This window comes from Nomascus leucogenys, chromosome 15 (genome assembly GCF_006542625.1).
Source record: "Nomascus leucogenys isolate Asia chromosome 15, Asia_NLE_v1, whole genome shotgun sequence".
NCBI classification, from domain to species: domain Eukaryota; kingdom Metazoa; phylum Chordata; class Mammalia; order Primates; family Hylobatidae; genus Nomascus; species Nomascus leucogenys.
Genome location: NC_044395.1, coordinates 9,742,238 through 9,759,810, shown reverse-complemented (window position 1 = coordinate 9,759,810; position 17,573 = coordinate 9,742,238). Strand labels below are relative to the sequence as shown.

Here is a 17,573-nt window from a genome sequence, read left to right as displayed (position 1 = left end):
TTGCAGGATAGCATGGCCTGAGTATTTTAGATCTGAGACAGACACAATAAAGGGCTTGTTGATGGGAAGATTTCATCTTATAGAAATCTGTTTTCTGTATGAAATATACTGCAAGGTCATCAACTGAGAATGGGATGGGGAGGGAGTGTTGGAGACCTGGGGAGAGAAGGAAGTATGAGGTTTCCCCAGAGACTGGGAAATTGAATTTTCTAGGGACATGTGGTAGTTTTTTCTGACAGTGTTGAGTGAGATTTGTGGTCATGTTTGAAGCGAGTCTAGTCAGCAAATTTGTATCATTTTTCTCCAGTAATGTTCAGCTGCTCTGGTACAGGCCCTGAATAAGTGGGTTGGATACCAGGGCAGGAATTCTGCTAGACCAAGACAATGCAAGGAGAGCTGCAAGAAGCCCAGGTGATCAGCATGGCAGTAGCTGAAGTGTTGGGTGGTGGAATCAGAACTGGGCAAAGAGGGAAGTGAACACATGCAGGGAGTGATGGAAACAGATCATAAAAAAATGTTTTTAATGAAGTAGGATTGGAGAATTGCTGGAGTAAGTAGGGGTGTCAGAGTAAGCTCGGGTGGCAATGGTCAGAAAGTGGGAAGTTGGCAATGTACATTTCTTGGGTGATTCAGTTAGTGGTGTGCCAAAGTCTAGGAAATGGCCACGTGAGCGGAGCAAAAGCTCATGGGATGCCAATCACAGTGGGAAGAAAAAACAATAATAATAAAGGCTCATTGAAGCTAGGAAGGACAGCCAGCTAGAGGCCAGAGTATCAGACAGGTCATCTTCATGGATTTTTGGAGTCTCCGATGATGCTGGCAGAAATAATAATGGAGAAGGGGTCAGCGACCCGAGTGCTAAAGTCATCCATGAATGAGGGGGAATGTCCAGGAGATTGGTAGACTGACAGCATTTCATACGTAGGAGGGGGCATGAGGTCTGATGCCAGGTGCTTCAAGTAAGTGAGCTTGGGTTTCTGAAAGAAGAAAGAGAGATGGTTTAGAAGCTGCAGTGGGGTGCTCGCTTCAGCAGCAAACAGACCAAAACGGGAGTGACACAGAGAAGATTAGCATGGCCCTGCACAAGGATGACACACAAATTCATGAAGCATTCCATATTTTGTATAAAAATACAATTAGATAGAAGGAATAAGTTCTAGTGTTTGATAGTACAGTAGGGAAATTATAGTTAACAATAAATTATTGTATATTTCAAAATAGCTAGGAGAGAAGAATTACAGCGTTCCCAACAGAAAGGAAAGATAAATGTTTGAGGTGATGGATATACAGCTATTATGTATCAATGCAAATATACAGCTATTATGTATCAAATATACAGCTATTATGTATCAATGCAATTTTTTTTTTAAGGAAACTAGCTGGGTGTAGTTGCTCATGCCTATAGTCACAACACTTTTGGAGGCTGAGGTGGGAGGATCGCTTGAGCTCAGAAATTTGAGACCAGCCTGGGCAACATGGCAAAACCCCATCTCTACAAAAATACAAAAAAAATTAGCCAGGTATGGTGGCCCATGCCTATAGTCTCAGCTACTCAGGAGGCTGAGGTGGGAGGATCACTTGAGTCCAGGAGGTGGAGGCTGCAGTGAGCTGTGATTGCACCACTGCATGCCCACTTGGGTGACAGAGTAAGACCCTGTCTAAAAAAAAAAAAAAAAAAAAAAACTGTAGTGGGAAGCAGGGAAGACACACCCATCTCCCACTTCTGAAGTATATGAGACATAAGAGACAAAACTGTCCCCAACAGAAAGGGCTTCTGAGGAAACAGGTCCTCGTGGAGAAGTCTGGGTTTCCCTTAAAGCAAGAAAGTGAAGGAGCCAGTCAGAGAGACTGGGATCTCCAGAGGGCATGGCCAAAGGCAGTGGGAGCAGCCTGGCGCTCAGTGTCTACCCAGCAGTGCATCAGCTAGGACCCTCAGACTCCCGATGACAGCTCAGGCGAATGGGAAGTCTGATGAGCGTGGTCCTGGAGGGCACAGCAGTCTGGGACTGAGGACCTTGGGATGGCTGGGTCTCGGCTTGCGACGGAGATGTGGTGCCTTCAGTTGAAGACCGAGGGAGGGGGCCGACTTGCTGGATTAGTACAATTGATGAGTGAATATCGGGGTGGTGGACACAGCCCACCCCGGAGGTGTTTGGCTGTCGGCATCCAGTAATGGCAGGTGAGAATCATATCACAGGGAATGTCAAAGTAAGAAAGGCATTTAGATATCCCTCGCTAGCTCTTATTTTTCAGATGAAGAAACTGAGGCCCAGAGAGGTCACATAACTTGTCCAAGGTCATCACGCCAGTGAGTGGGATTAGAATTTATTCAGAACAGAGGCAAGCATAGAGTTTGTGGATGCTGCCGGCCTAAGGCTGGGTGGAGGCACAGGAGGCTGGCGGATGTCCGTTTTCCCAGCCTGGCTGAGCCGGGAGACCACTATGGTCTGGCTGTACCTATTCTCTCCTCGTGGTCACCATGTTTGCCCCCAACAGGGGCATGTGCCTGGCTTGGCGGCACTACTGGAAACCAGAGAGCTTGGATTCCATCCCTGTCATCCCTGCGGCACCTTGGTCAAGTGCCCTGGCTCATCTGGTTTTCACATCTCCTCTGTGCTTGTGGGCATGCCTGTGTGGCAACATGTAGGTGCCATGGCCTGTGAAGTGCAGTGAGCAAGGTTGTGCCTGGACCTCTCAGAAATGGGCTGTGGTATCTCCTGGAGGGGCTTCTGTCTGACCGAATGATCGAATCATTTACCGAGTATCTACCCTACACTCAGCCCTGCTTCCATGAAGCTCAAAACCTAGTGGGGAATATCAGACTGGATCTGGAGACTCACAAGCTAATAAAGGAGACCCCAGAAGTATTTTAATTCACTGGCCTCACATGTCAGATGAGGAAAATGAGGCTATGGCAGCAGCAGAGTGAGAGATTTACCCTGGCTGTGAACTCCCGGTCTGAAGCTGTGGCTGGTGTGCCTCACCTTGCCATTCAACTTGCAGTGTCTGCCCCGTGCTCCCAGCATCTGAGGGGCATCTGGTGGGCCCTTCCAGGCTTCTTCCTACAGAGCACCTCAGAAGCGGAACGCAGGGGAGTCCTGGCCCCAACTCCTAGGCCAACAGCCAGGCACCCAGTCTATGGTGGTATCTGGGGGCGCCTTTTGCCACCCAGAATAGGATGCCAGTGAACGTGGCCCCAATGAGCTGGCTCCTGCCTTTCAGCCCTTCTCTCCTTTCAGCCCTTCTCTCCTTTCAGCCTGCGCAAGTGTTAAATACAGCATCAAATTAAGCAAAATTAAATACATTTCCATGCAGCATTTTTCTCTTGACTAAATCAAACAATGCGGTTGCCATAGCAACAGCCTCTTCTGAAAAGGTCACCTGCAAGAAACTGTGTTTTAGGTACAACTCAAGGAGATTATGGAGGATTAACTCATTTTATACATAGATATTAAATATATATTTTTTTTCCTTTAAAGGAACTGTTATGAAGAAATAATATCCAACTGAGCTGGAAGATACCCACAGAAAAAATTTTAAGTCCCCGATAAAGGATTTTTTTTCCTTTTTTTTTTTTTTCAACCAGCGTGCGGTGGGGTGATATCTGAAATGGCGACTCTGTTTTTACTTGGCTTTAATTAAACCTCAGTCGGGGCTGAGAAATGTGGTGAAGCGAGATAATTGCACTATTCCCAGTACAGTTTTTAAACTCCGGCTTTGATATGCACCTCGTGACAGCCTGAACCTGCACCCAGACTCATGGGGCTTCTTGAAGCTCAGCTTATAACCACCCCTCTCAACCTGTGTGCATCTGGGGAACAGTGTTGGGGACCTTGAATGGGAAGTGTAGGCTGGGGGAGGTGGGAGCCCTGGTCATCTGCCGAGGGGCAAGGAGAGGCTGCACCTTCTCTAAAAAGTTCATCTCTGGCACTCAGGGGTTCTCCACTGGACTTGAGAATCCAAACTGTCAGGGAAGGATGAACACAGCCAGTCTAACTCAGAGAATGGGGAGGTCTTCTCTAGCTTTTCCTGTGAGAGAAACTGGAATATCTCCAGGAAACCCTTACCGGATTTGAGTGAAAGTGGGCAGCCTGGCGTGGGTTCCTTTGTGAGTGTCACAGGCAGGGTGAGGGGCGATGCATGTTACTGTTCAGTGCTCTCCGTCAATACCCGGCGTGAAGTTCCCCCAAGAAAGAGGCTCTAGTTTCATACATTCACAGGGCCCTGCATGGTCTGCCCAGCCTGCCCAGCAATGGCACAGGCGTGGCAGGGCTCTGGCTGTCACGGTGCCAGGGTGATGGACATCTGTAGCTGAGGTGTATAAGGAGTATGTCTGCCCCCTTCCCAGTCACCCCCTCGTTCTGCCTGCTTTCCAGGAGGCCAAGAGTCTGAGGGTGTCCAGGTGGAGGGTTCAGATATATGGGGAAACAGGAAACTGGTGACCTGAGTGACCGTGCTGGCTTCCTGGGCACCAGATGGACAGCTTCTCTGGAACCAAAGGTGGATCACACTCCAAAGACAATCCAGAATTTGCTGGGCAGGGCTGACAGCTCTCATGTCAGGGTTTCATGAGGCTCAGCTTTGTCTGGAGCTCAGGCCACTTGCTAGGGCCATGCCTCCCCTCTGGGCCTGCAAGAGCTGGTGGCCAGCACCAGCTCAGCCACCGCAGGAGGAAAGAGATTGGACTCCTGGAACGTATACGTGTGATATGGCCATGTGTAGAGCAGGCCCAGCTAACACAAATACTCTTAGAAATGTTCCTTCAATGCCTTCCTGGTGGCTGACCTGCCATCAAATGAAATGTCTTTTCCTTTCTGTCCTCAGATCCCCAGACTCCAGGCTCTTCTCTTAATTTATCCCAGTGCTAGAAAAGGTGGGCTTGTGTGGTGCAGCAAAGAGGGAGGAACTTGCATGATAGGCAGGCCTGGATTTGAATTCTGGCTGCCACTTACCCCTTGATTGCCTCTCTTTCCTCATTTATCAAGTGAGGATAATAATAGCTACTGTCTTAAATAAGAGGTCCTACAGGGTTCTTCTGAAGATTGAATGAAATGACCTGAGAGAATGTAGCCGGATAACGTAGGTGCTCAATTGATGTTTGCTGAATACTGTATTTCAGAAACATGACTTTCCTACAAAACAAACCATGTGTTTCCTTTCTTGTAAAATCCTGCTTGCCAGCCGGGGGACAACCACAGAGCTTAAAGAAGGAACAGCAATTTCTAGCTCTAATCCCCTAATACAATCACTGGAGGTTTTCTTGAACTCTTAAGAAAAGCAAATCTACCATTATCCAGGGAAGACTTTTATTTTTAGATCAACTCAGCCCTCTGAACTCACATGAACCCTTAAAAGAAGATCCCCAAGTGCCTAGCCAAACTGGAAAGACCTAGGAAAAGACCATCATTCCAAGTGGAGAAGGCTGACATTCGAGTTACTCAAATCCGGCTTATTTCCCTTTTAGGACAAGGTGCAGCTGCTGCCTTGCCGGTGCTGTTGTGGTGTCTGTCACTGAGCAGGGCTTTAGCCGTGCCGCTTTTCTTCTCTGGGGTGCCACTGCTCAGCTTATCAGATAAGATCTCCCAAGTACCTTCAGAAGACACTTGGCAAAGAAAAGCTGTCTGTCAGCTCCAAGCCAGGCAGTGTTAGTGCATAAGCTTTGGAGTTAAACAAAATTGGGTTTGAAACTGACCTCTGCCAATTTTGAGCTGCATGGCCTTGGGTTGGTTACTTCCTACTAAGAATCTTAGTTCCTGGCTGTAAAATGTGAATATTCTGTTTATCTCACAGTGTCGTTGACAGGTTTAAATGAGATAATACTCATAAAGTGTTCACCACCAGGACTGGCACGTCCTAGTCTCTCAATCTGTGGTGTCATGATTATATCGAGACCAGTGGGTGGCAGGCATCTGAGTCACCTGGAGGGCTTGTTAAAGCACAGATTGCTGGGCCCTCCCTCTGGGGTTTCTGATTCAACAGGTCTGAAATGGAGCCTTGGAATTTCCATTTTGAACATGCTCCCTGGTGATGCTGCTGGTACAGGGACCACACGTTGAAAAGCACTGGTCTCTGTCATCCAACGAGGGAAATATTTGACCAAGATCCATGACATTTGAGCTTTATAGGTATCCGGCTTTGTTTACCAAAGCTTCCAAGTGGGTGTAGAGGACCAAATTTAGACTAGTGCTGTCCGGTAAAACGTTTTGCAATGATGGAATTGTTCTATGTCTGTGCTGGCCAATTTGCTAGTCACTATTCACATGTAGCAATTGAACACTTAAAATGCGTACAGCTGAAGGAATGAATTTTACATTTAAATTTCACATAGCCAGCCGGGCACGCTGGCCCATGCCTGTAATCCCAGCACTTTGGGGTGCTGAGGCGGGTGGATCACTTGAGGTCAGGAATTCAAGACCAGCCAGGGCAACATGGCAAAACCCCATCTCTACTAAAAATACAAAAATTAGCTGGGTGTGGTGGCATGTGCCTATAATCCCAGCTACTTGCGAGGCTGAGGCAGGAGAATCGCTTGAGCCTGGGAGGCTGAGGTTGCCATGAGCTGAAATCACACCACTGCACTCCAGCCTGGGCAACAGAAGGAGACTCCATCTCAATAAATAAATAAATAAATAAATAAATAAAAATAAATAAATGCCATATAGCCACCTGCAGCTAAGGCCTATCACCAGATAGCACAGACAAGATTCTCACAGATAGGGCTTAGTGAAGGCGTAACTATTAACCAGGGAAATGAATGGGTAAGTGGCTGACACCTCAAGAATGGAGATTGGGGTCAAGACAAACATTGCAGCCACCAGCCCCTTCAGTGTGTTCCCTCTACCTGAGACCTTCTCTGGAGAATTTAGGAGCCAAGTTGAAGCTTCCTCCTCCACTCCTGTACTTCAATATCTAGGTATACTGCTCTCTGGAAGAGGCAGAAACAATTGAAATATATGACGCGTAGGGTTTGAACATCCAAGTGGAATAAACAGTGATGGACCTCTTAGGGACAGTGGCAGGGTGGAGATGTGCCAGGGCCATGGCCTGTGTGTTTTCAGGATACAATAAATAAAGACGTTTGGAAGGAAGTAGAAATCAGAGAGCAGCGTGATTTGTTCTGGATTGAAAGTGGAAGAAAAGAAGTGTCAGTTAAAAAGAAAACTTTTGACCCAAGACAAGATAGGGACAATTTGAAAGAGGGGAACTCATTCCTTCAGGTGGTGGGGAGTGGGGAAGAAGGCAACCATGTTTGTGTCCAGGATAGAAAGGTGCTTGCTAATTCGAGGTATTTCCGAAAGTGGGAAATGAGTCAAGTATTATAATACTATTCAACAGTCACTCTGACAGTGTTTGCTCTAAAATGTCTCATCTCACACCGGGCCTACTTCGCTTGGGAAAGTGATATAACATAGCAGTTAAGATCATTGGTTCCGAGAGTCACTAAGATGTGGCTCAAAATTAGCTGTGCCACTTACAAGCTATAGAACCTCAGGCAAATGATGTAACCTCTCTAGCCTTGGTCTCTCCATCTGTAGATGGAAATAGTAATCGAACACACCTAAAGGGTTGTTTTGAGAATTAATGAGATAGTGGATCTCAAGTGCTTCATGTAATGCCTGGCACATGGCAAGAGCTTTGTAGCAGCCATCATCTCTTATTATGGTGCATACACCACTGACTTCCCTCCTAGTCTCTGCAGCAAGTACCCCCATGGGCTGTCCCATTAGGGCAGTAGGAGGGCTCTGCCTCTGGGAGCCCTTCCCTGAGAGTGTCTTATCCTGGACCCTTTGCCAAGGTAGAGGTGACCTCTCAGCCCGCTGCTCCTCAGGGGTGCGCCTTTACTCCACAACAACAACCAGGATAGACTGTGGTGCGTGTTAGCGCCAAGACACAAGAAATAGCATCGCCAGAGAACCAACTTAAGCCTGGCCTGATTTAGTACAGAGAAAATGACAGCTGCTGTGCTCGGCTGGCTTCCACCCAGCAGAAGGCTATTTTTTGCAAATAAAATGGTAAGTTGCTAATCAGAAAGATAAATTAAGAAGCATTAAGATAATGATGGTCTAATCACCGTCCACACGGAGAATTGCTAGAGTGAATATCCAGGCTACCGAGTGCTTGAGCGCATTTGGTGATTATTTGTATTATGAAGGGAATGATGAATTCCAGGCCTGGAATCAATTTAGCTTAGGAAACCCACAAGACCAGCCTCCTCAGAGAGGACACTAGGGACTTCTGGAGGTCATTGGGGCCCCTTTCTGTCCTCCACCCCCAGCTCTGAGCAGCCTTTCCTAAACCATTCTTGATTTCTGGCTGTTTCCCTACTGAGGTTCCCTGGCTTCTATGGGGGCACGTCTTGATCCACCTTTTTGGATACCTAATAAGCTTCTGCTTGCTTGGGGACTGATTGGGTGGGAGGCTTTGTTCTACCTTGAGAGCAGCAGAAAGAGCCCCATCTGGGAGCAAGTTGCCACATAGCAGAGAAGGGGATCTGGGCTTCCCTGGCCCTTTCTGTGGGCCATTAGGCAGAAATGCTGTCCCATAGCGTCGTGGCGCCTAAAGCAATCAAGCCATGGAGACTTGCTCTTCTTATCCTTTAGCTGAGAACTCAAGGCTAGGGGGGTGATCTGTCCAATATCGCAGAGACAGAGCCTGAACCAGGACTCAGGCTGGTGCTCCTACACGTGGTCTGCTGCTTTGAAAAGGGCTCTGGTGCTAAACTGAGAAGGAACGTTGAGAAAACACACCCCAGATTCCCAGTTCTCTGCTGAAGCTTCAATGAGAATAAGGATATTGAAGGGTATTAGACATGAAATAGAATAAATAGAGAAGGCCCAGTTCATAGAGTCTTGACAGTTAAGTTGAAGAGTTTAGATTTGATCTAATATCGGGCTATACATCATTTAACTTCTCTTAAGCTTCAGGGTAGCCTCAGCTGTATCTTCATCTGTAAAATGGGGATAATAAATGGCCTAACCTCTAGATTTGCCATGAGGCTTAACTGAAAGCTGCATTTAAAATGCTGAGCTTCCTATCATTCCTATTACTGTGAGTAAATGCAGTAACGACAGTAGTAGAGGTGACTGCAGCTAGATTCTAGGCAGTAGTGTGCTGCAGCCGGCTGGTACCAGCTTGCAAGAGCTGATTGTTAAATTTTCAGAAATTTTGCAAGCCAATGGTTAAACATAGCCATTATTAACATTAAATTACACAAATTTGCATTAAATAAATTCTATTAAAAACACAGGTAATAAATACTCCAAGCTCACAGCTTCCTAAGCACTTCACTACCATCCATGCCCTTGAGGGTGGAAATCCTGGGCGATGGTGTGCTGCTTTGCATCTCCTCCCCCTTCACATTCAGAAACTTCACATCGGTAGCTTGAAACTGGCCATGGTGGGAATATTATTCCAGAAAGTCAGCTATTAAATATTTACCAGCATACTACAGGTCCTGGTGCATAGAGTGTAAGTGAGAGACGGGGCAGTGTGAGGCTGCCTGAAGGACCGTAAGAAAGGCCCCAGCTCAGGGCAGAACACAGAGTGCACACTCCGTTCATGATGGAGGTACTTGTGGATGCACGGGAAGAAAGGAATGGGAAAAAAAAACAGATCTGGGGCCAGGGCATGGAGACTCACAGGTAGCCTAAAAACGGCACAATTGTAACTAAAGGAAATAAGAGGGCTTCACAAATTTGAATTCCTGAAAACTTGCATGTCAACAAAGGTTTAAAAAATCAAATCGTATCCTAAAGGTATTAGGAAGCTCTCACTGAAAAATCCCATGGTAAATAATATTGTAGAGAAAAGAATCCTTTTGGAACATAAACACTTCCTCTCCGACAAAATGAATTTGGGGTAAAAATGGATTTTTGCCCGATTTCTTCAAAGTAAGTTTTGCTAGCCTACGTAAACCTATTGTGCCTCATGTGGGCACAGTGCAACCTCTGTCCACTCCCTTGGCTCTATGCCACCCCTTCGCCACCCACTGAGGTTGCAGGGAGAAGGGGTGATGAGCCCTCCTCCCCACTGCCAGGCCTGGTGTAGCCTGCTGGCCCCCAGTTGTGTAGCCTGCTGGGCTGGGCGGAGCAATGGACAGAGCAGTGCTTTGCAGCCTGTTCTTCCTCCCTTGCCCCAAAGTTCCTTGTGAATCTGGGCTTGGGTTCTGACTGGGAGGGACATCTGCAGCCGTGGACCTTGGCCTCTTCTTGTTTCAGGGCCTGGCACTGCCGTTTGGCCAGAGTCTCCCAGGTCTGACTTGGTCAGAACGTGCAGGGAAGAACAGCGTATGTTGTGAGTGCGCAGGCAGTGTATGGCCTTAGGTTCTTCTTGGCCTTCTCAAGAGGGAAAGCGTTGCTGATCCTTTCACCCAGAAAACATGTTCTGCACGTGGGATCCTGCAGCTCACTTGATCCTCCAGCTTCTGAGGTCTCTGAGGCCTGTGAATTTCCCGGCTGAGGAGGCCCTCTTTGTCTCTGACCTTTCTCTTTCTCAGGCATTTGCTGTTGACAGTCTGACGACACTAATCCTCATCAGGTACATATTTTATTATCCCCATTTTGTAGATGAGGCAACTGAGGCACAAAGAGGTTCCTCAGCTTGCTTAGGGTTGTGTAGCTGGTAAGTGGTAGAACTGAGGCTCAGCTCTAGAGCTGTCTGACCCCAGAGCGCTGGCTGAACCACAACACAGTGCTGTTTAGAAGGTAGCCATCGGAAAGAAAAGTAGCAACACTTTGGGGAGGATTCAGGTGAACCCCAGCTCCACTAGCCTGACTTAGCAACTCTGGGAAACTCACGGCAAAGACCAAGCCCCTTCACAGAGCCACAGCGGCTGCAGCCTGGGGAAAGGGTGTGCTAGCAGCCAAATGCTCTAAGGCCCTTCTGGAAACAGAGCCTGACTCTCTGTCCCATGTGGCGGGGAGGAAGGGGTGTCTAGGGCCTCACCATTTCCTCTTCCGTCTTTAGCTGGGGCAGTCACTCCCTCCCAGCTCCTTCCAAAGCTCAGGCTGCAGGCAGACCCTGGAGCAACACATGGTGTTGGGCTAGTTCCCGGCTGAGTGGGTGGGGGAGGAAAGGGGCTGGAAATTCCTGAAGACTCAGTCTTCTGGGGAACAAACGAATCTTCTTCCTCCCAGGTCTCCTCGGCAGCTGCTGAGCTGCAGAATTTATGGAAGCCCTTCACGCTTTGTGACAGACTGCTAATGAAAGAGAGGCCAGGCTTCTGCGTCTGCCTTCTTTGGTTTCTAATTTGTCCAGAGATTCTATCCCCAAGTGGGGGCAAGCGACTTGGAAGCCAGGGGGGCCCCACAGAGCCCTGCAGCCTGTCAGCAGGGCTTGGCTTGAAAGGCCCCTGCTGAGGGCCACCCAGGGGGCAGAGGGTTGCTCCCAGCTCCAAGTACCTGCCAGGGATGTGAAACATGCTCTGGTATTAATGGGAACCAGATGGGCAGGACAGCCCCTCCACCTGGCCTCCACTGGAGAAACGCTCAGATTTCTGGCATTGTGCTGAAGCTTTTCTTAGGAGTTCTCTGAGACTGTTTTTTTGCTCCAGGCCACATGCCCGGGAACAGAAGCCGGGAGTCCTGGACCTTTCTGTCCAAATGAGAAGATGAGGAAATTAGGAGGGGCCTTAGAGCTTGCACCATGTGAGGGTTCTCAACTCAGGCTGCACGTGAGAATCACTGGGGAGCTTTTGAAAACTACCTGGGCCTGAGCCTACCCGAGATCACTACATAAAAATCGCTTGGGAAGGAGTCCAGGCGCTTTCTTTTAAAAGCCTCCCAGATGTTCTGATGTGCTGCCCAGGTTGAGAACCACTGAACTCTTCTCCATCACAAACGCTTCCTGATTGAGGCCGTGGTGAACCCGAGGTCACACCGTCAGAACTGAAGACCCTGTCTCCAGCTCCCAGCTACAGCTCGTTCTCCCACACGTTCTTTCGAGTCCTCATGGCCCATCGGCCCTGCAAAGTGCCAATTAAACATCTTAGTCACCCTTTTATGTCTGCCTTCTCAATTTTCCTTGCCAATTTGAAGCATTCCCCTCCTTGGAACTGGCAGAGGCGCGTCTCCTGTAGGAAGCACTGCTGACCACCGCAGCGACTCTGGCTTCTCACGTTGTGCACCATCCCCAGCCTTGCTACTCCAAGTGTGGCCTGAGGACCAGTGGGACCCACATCATCAGAAAGATTGTGAGAAATGCCTTAGCATGTCTCCACTCAACCCAGACCCCCTGAATCTGAATCTGCATTTTAGTGAGATCCGCAGGTGCTTTGTACGTATTTCTCAGATGGAGAAGCACTGATATTTGTTGTGAAACACACACGCTCTATCAGAATCATTTGTGTAGATTCTGTCTCCATGGTAAAATTGCCTTCTTCTTGAGAAAGGGGACCATGTCTTATGTGTCTTGCACATAACATATAACAACATAGCACAGTGCAAAGCACATAGCAGGTGCCTTTTACCATTTCATTGGCCCGAGACAGTCTCTCCTAGCTGCTGCGGTGTAGAGATCTCCAGAGGATGGGCAGTGGCAGGAAATCCTCAGCTTTCAAGCGGAACCCATAGCAGACCGGGGCCCTGTTGACCAGGGGAAATCTCTTAGCTCCCAGGTAGGAGACTCCACAGTGGAATGAGACACAAAATGGGGAGAAGGAGATGAGCCTCCCCTCATGACTGACTCCATGCCACGTGCTATAGTAGGATACTGCTCTCTTCCCACCTCCACCAGTGATCCGGGCAGACAATGCAATGTTGTCCTTCAGTTTTCTCCAAAATGGGAATGACAGTGTCTACTCCACGAATCTTCTGAGGTCATTTTGAATTTTGGGCATCTAGAAGGTATTCAGTAAATGCTTTGAATGTGGATCAAGCGAGATCATGGATGCACTTTGCTACCTCTAGCCTTATTTATATATCAGGTCATTTTCTTATTCTTCCCTTTCCAGTTTTTTGGGTGAGCAAACAGAGACTTCACTCTCATCCCTGAGCTTTCAGGCTCTGGCTCAGATTTGACCAACCAGTTGCCCCTGGAGTTGCAGCTGGAGTCTCCATGGAGGAAGAGATTGCTCCTAAAACCAAACAAATGAAAAACCAAATGTTACCCAGGCCAGAGCAGGGGTATAGCCCAGCCAGGACCTGATGGAAAAGGAGATAAAGGTGGGACAGAAGACTAGCGCCTTAAATCACCGTTCTAAAGAAAAAAATTGCTGCTCACCACTGGCGTGTCACTCGGTGCTCATTAACTGTGTAAGCACCTTCACCGGAGGCCCGTGCAGCCTGGAGGCTTCATCCTTTGCCCAATAACTGTTAATCAGCCCACAGTAGCAGCACCAGCCCTTGAGGGCTGGGTCATTCCTGGCAACCACAATCTGTTTCTATTTCATCTAAAAAAAATAAAATGGATAGGATGTTGTATTCACTCCCACCCCAGCATGAAAGAGTGGAGGATCAGAGCTCCTTCCCGGCCCCACCCCCACCTCCTGATGAAATATTAACCAGCTGGGCTGAGTGAATGAATCCCTAAAGGGGAATGAGGTCTCTGATGTGAGCTGGACTGGGTTCTGGGAGCTCCAGATCCTCCCGGTTGTTAATTCTCCAGCCCCTGGATCCTTGGAGCAGCCGCCGATAGGTGTTGCAGCATGCTAATTGGCCGCCCCTCCCAAAGCCAGCTCTGCCCAGCAACTGGTGGAGTGGAGCCGGCCTTGGTCAGGTTTTTGATGTGATGCAAGTTCTGTGTGCTTTTGGGGAAATGGAGTGGCTTGAAGCACACTTTTTGTTTACTTCTGTCTCCCTCTACTCTTCTGTGGGCTTCCTGAAGACAGAGACTGAGGGTTTTTTGCATCTGAATCAGAGTACCTTCTAGATCAGACACAGTAGTGACTATAATAAAGGAATGAATAAATGGGTGAGTGAGTGAGGGCTCGACCGTGATCCAAGAGTCTACTCCACAAGCTTGATTCAGGCCATGGGACACCATTCACTTGCTCATTCAGTCAATCAGTAAACATTCATTATGCAGCATGGTAATGAGGAGCGTGCTGTTCATTCATTCTTTAGTCTCAGTCATACATTCATTCAACAAACACTAGGTCCTGGGGCTTGTCCTAGTGTCAGGAATAGAGATAAAATGCTCATTCTCTGCCCTCAGGATGCTCACAGTGTGGTGGAGAAATGGGTCAGTAACTTGAACATAACGAGATGCCTGTGGTAACAGCCTTGAGAGTGGATGCCTGAGGTTCTGTGGGAGCCAGAGGAGGGCACCCACCTCCACTGAGGAGACAGAGCAGGGTGTCATATGGGGGATGCAGATATGACACCTGAGCTGACCCTAGAAGGATGAGTAGGAGTTAACCAGGAGAAGCTGATGGGAGAAGGGTGTTTCCGGCAGAGGGAGCCGAGACAGACGCAAGACTACACCCCGATACCATGTCATGGCAATGGTAGAGGCAGAGCACAAAGGGGGTCTCTTCCCACTTCTTGCCCTGAGCTGCCCCATTTTTCCCAGACCCAGCTCTGGCAGGCTGGTCCTGCAGAAAGAATAGGGGACAGGGTCAAAAGACTTCAATCAATTGTCATCGCTCTCTGGGCCTCACTTTCCTTGCATGTAAAGTTGGAGGCAGATGAGTAGACCCTAAGAATCAGTGCTCCCCATGCTGCAGGTATACAATGGTCCTTCTCTCAGCAGCTGGCTGGGTACCATGGGGAGTGGTATGGAGAGCCAGTCCCACTAGACTTTATTCTAATGCTCCTCAGCTCTGGACTCATCCCCTTCTTTCCAGTCCAGGCTGAGCAGGCAGGCCCGAGTGTGCTATGTGAGCTCCCAGGACAAAGGTGCACAGAACTCTGTCTCCTAGAGCACAGATTGAGTCATCTTCTTAAATCTTAGGCTAGCCACTGTGCCAAACAGCTTAGTGGTTCCTCCAGATTGAAACATAGAATTACCATTTGAGCCAGCAATTTCACTCCTACGTATAATCCCCAAAGAATCAAAACTAGGGACACAAACAGATATTTGTACACTCATATTCATAGCATCATTATTCATGGTAGCCAAAAGGCAAAAACACCTCAAGTACTCATCAACTGATGAATGGGTAAAGGAAATGAGGTATATCCATACAGCGGAATATTACTCAACCATCAAAAGGAATAGAGTTTTGAAATATGCTACAGCATGGATGAACCTTAAAAACTTGTGTTAAGTGGAAGAGAACAGACAAAAAAGGACAAATACTGTATGACTCCACTTATGTGAAATATCTAGAGTAGACAAATTCATAGAGGAGAATGTAGATTAAGGTTACTAAGGGCTGAGAGGAGGTAGAGATGGGGAATTACTGATTTAAACGGTGCAGAGTTTCTGTTTGGGGTGATGGAAACGTTTTGAGAAGAGATAGTGGTGATGGTTGCATAATAGTCTGAATGTAATTATGGCACTGAATTGTACATTTAATGGTTAAAATGGCATATTTTATGTCATGGACATGTTACCACAATTTTTTAAAATCCTAGGTTAGCTTGTGCAGAAGACCCACCAATCATACTTCATCTGATAACCCCTCTCCAGTCCGCCTCCCCAGCAGGCCTTTCTCCCCGGCTTAGGTCGTCTCTCAGCATTGAGTTCTGCCAGACTGGTGTGTTTCATTTTTGTTTTTATTTCCTGCATCTGCATCTGCTACCACCAGAATCTATTATTGCTCTCTGGGGCTTGTGCCCCTGACAGTGATTATTTGTACATGTAAATCAGAAAGTCAGGGACAAAGCTTTAATGACAGTCTTTTTGGAGTGGCAGTGGCAGCAGCAGGAGACAAGCCAGTGCCAGCCCTCACTGGGTTCCCTCTGGTGTGATGCTGGGTGGGGTGGGAGTGAGGGGGCTGACCCTATCTGGTCCAGGTTCGGGGAATTCTTTCTGGAATTAATGTTGATTCTGGGTTCTGGGGGCGCTGCCTCTGTTTCCTTCAAAGGCAAGATCCATTTGTGTATCCTCGGCTCCTGCTACAAGGCTGGGTTCCTAGTGGGCGCTGCATTGAAGACTGATGGAACAGAGCAGGTCTAGCCATTTGTGGGAAGGCAGCTTTCACTCACGAGGCTGGCCACAGCCACCCCTTCCTTTCTCTCTTCCCTTTGCTGTTTTTCGGGAACGTTGTAGTCCTAGAGAGAAGGCTGAGGTTTCCCTCAGACCATGTCCACATTGCCGTATACCTGAGAAGTGCTTGCCCTAAAAGAGAGGAAGTACCACCTTTCAAGACCGGAGATATTCATCCCCTCTTGATGTGCATGTACGGTGTGGAAGTGCGGGTCTCGGAGAACCAGAACCCCCAAAGTGGGAGACTGTGCATGTTATTTGGCTTGGTGTTTTGCAGGGAGCGTTGTAGTCAGCCTGGACCACCTAACCTTGTTCACAGGCCAACTCCAAAGGGAAAAAGCAAGATGCTGGACAGCGTGGTAGAGTGTGCTGCCATTTATGTCAAAACCACACATGCTTGTATATGCATAGAATCTCCTTGGGAGGCAGATGTACAAATTATAACAGTAATTGCCTCTGGGGGTGGGGTGGACTAATGGGGGATTCAGGGTCAGAAGTAGAAATATTTACACACACACACACACACACACACACACACACACACACACACACATATAGACATATATAATCCCTATTGCTTAAATTCTGTACCATATGCTTTTAATTACTTAATTACAGAACAAATTGTAATTTTTTTTAGGCAAACCCATGTATGTGGGCAGGTGGATGACTAATGGGGCAAGCGGGTGAAATGCAGCTCTCCCTACCTCTGATTCCTCTTAGTGTTTTTCAGAAGGAGTTTGGAGAAGCAGAGAGTGGCTCTCCTGTCCCTGGAGAGCTCACCACAATGTTAGATGTTACTTGAATTTCTTTATTGGGAAGAGATCTTCCTTTCTCAACAGTCTGTTTCCTTGTTCTTTGTCTGGCTTGACAGACACCCCACGTCTTGCATCTGGCAGCCTTGCCATCTAACCCTCTGGGCATCTAAGTTGTTATTGCTTGAGACTCTCCAGAAGACATCCCTGTTTGTCTTTTGCAAATCTTGTCTCTTTAAACTCAGGGAAGAATCAGGCCGCGTTGATGATCAGCCTCATGTGAAGTTCCTTTTTTTTTTGGAGTAGTTGACACTCACACACACACTCACACACACTCACACATACTCACACACCCATACTCTCACACACACTCTCACACACACACAGACACGCTCACACTCACACACACTTACACACTCACACACACTCACACTCACACACACACTTTATCCCTGGAGAAATGGAACATCTCCCATCTCCCTCTTACCGCTTACTCAAATGTCTTCAAAATGGCTGTAGATATTACCTTTAATCTTATTTCTCCCAACATTGATTGAAGGAGGAAAAAAATCCAGAATGCTTTGGAACAATTTTGAGCAATGAAAAACTGTGTTAGGAAGGAAGTCTCAACTGAACTCTGTTGTAGACTGCCACTAATGTTATAATAATATTTTACTCAAATAACAAAACTTCCTAACATCACTATTCTATTTAACTTGTCATTTCAGA

The 17,573-nt window shown here is 47.7% G+C and overlaps 1 protein-coding gene and 1 non-coding gene across 5 annotated transcripts in view; both read left to right on the top strand.

The window, feature by feature from the left end:
* The window catches only part of PKNOX2 (PBX/knotted 1 homeobox 2), a 319,311-nt gene that overhangs the window by 162,841 nt on the left and 138,897 nt on the right, over positions 1-17,573 (top strand). The gene's annotated exons all lie outside the window — the stretch shown is intronic.
* On the top strand, positions 1,022-1,123 carry LOC115830503. Its single transcript, XR_004026057.1, has one exon. It is a non-coding gene; the product is annotated as a U6 spliceosomal RNA (small nuclear RNA).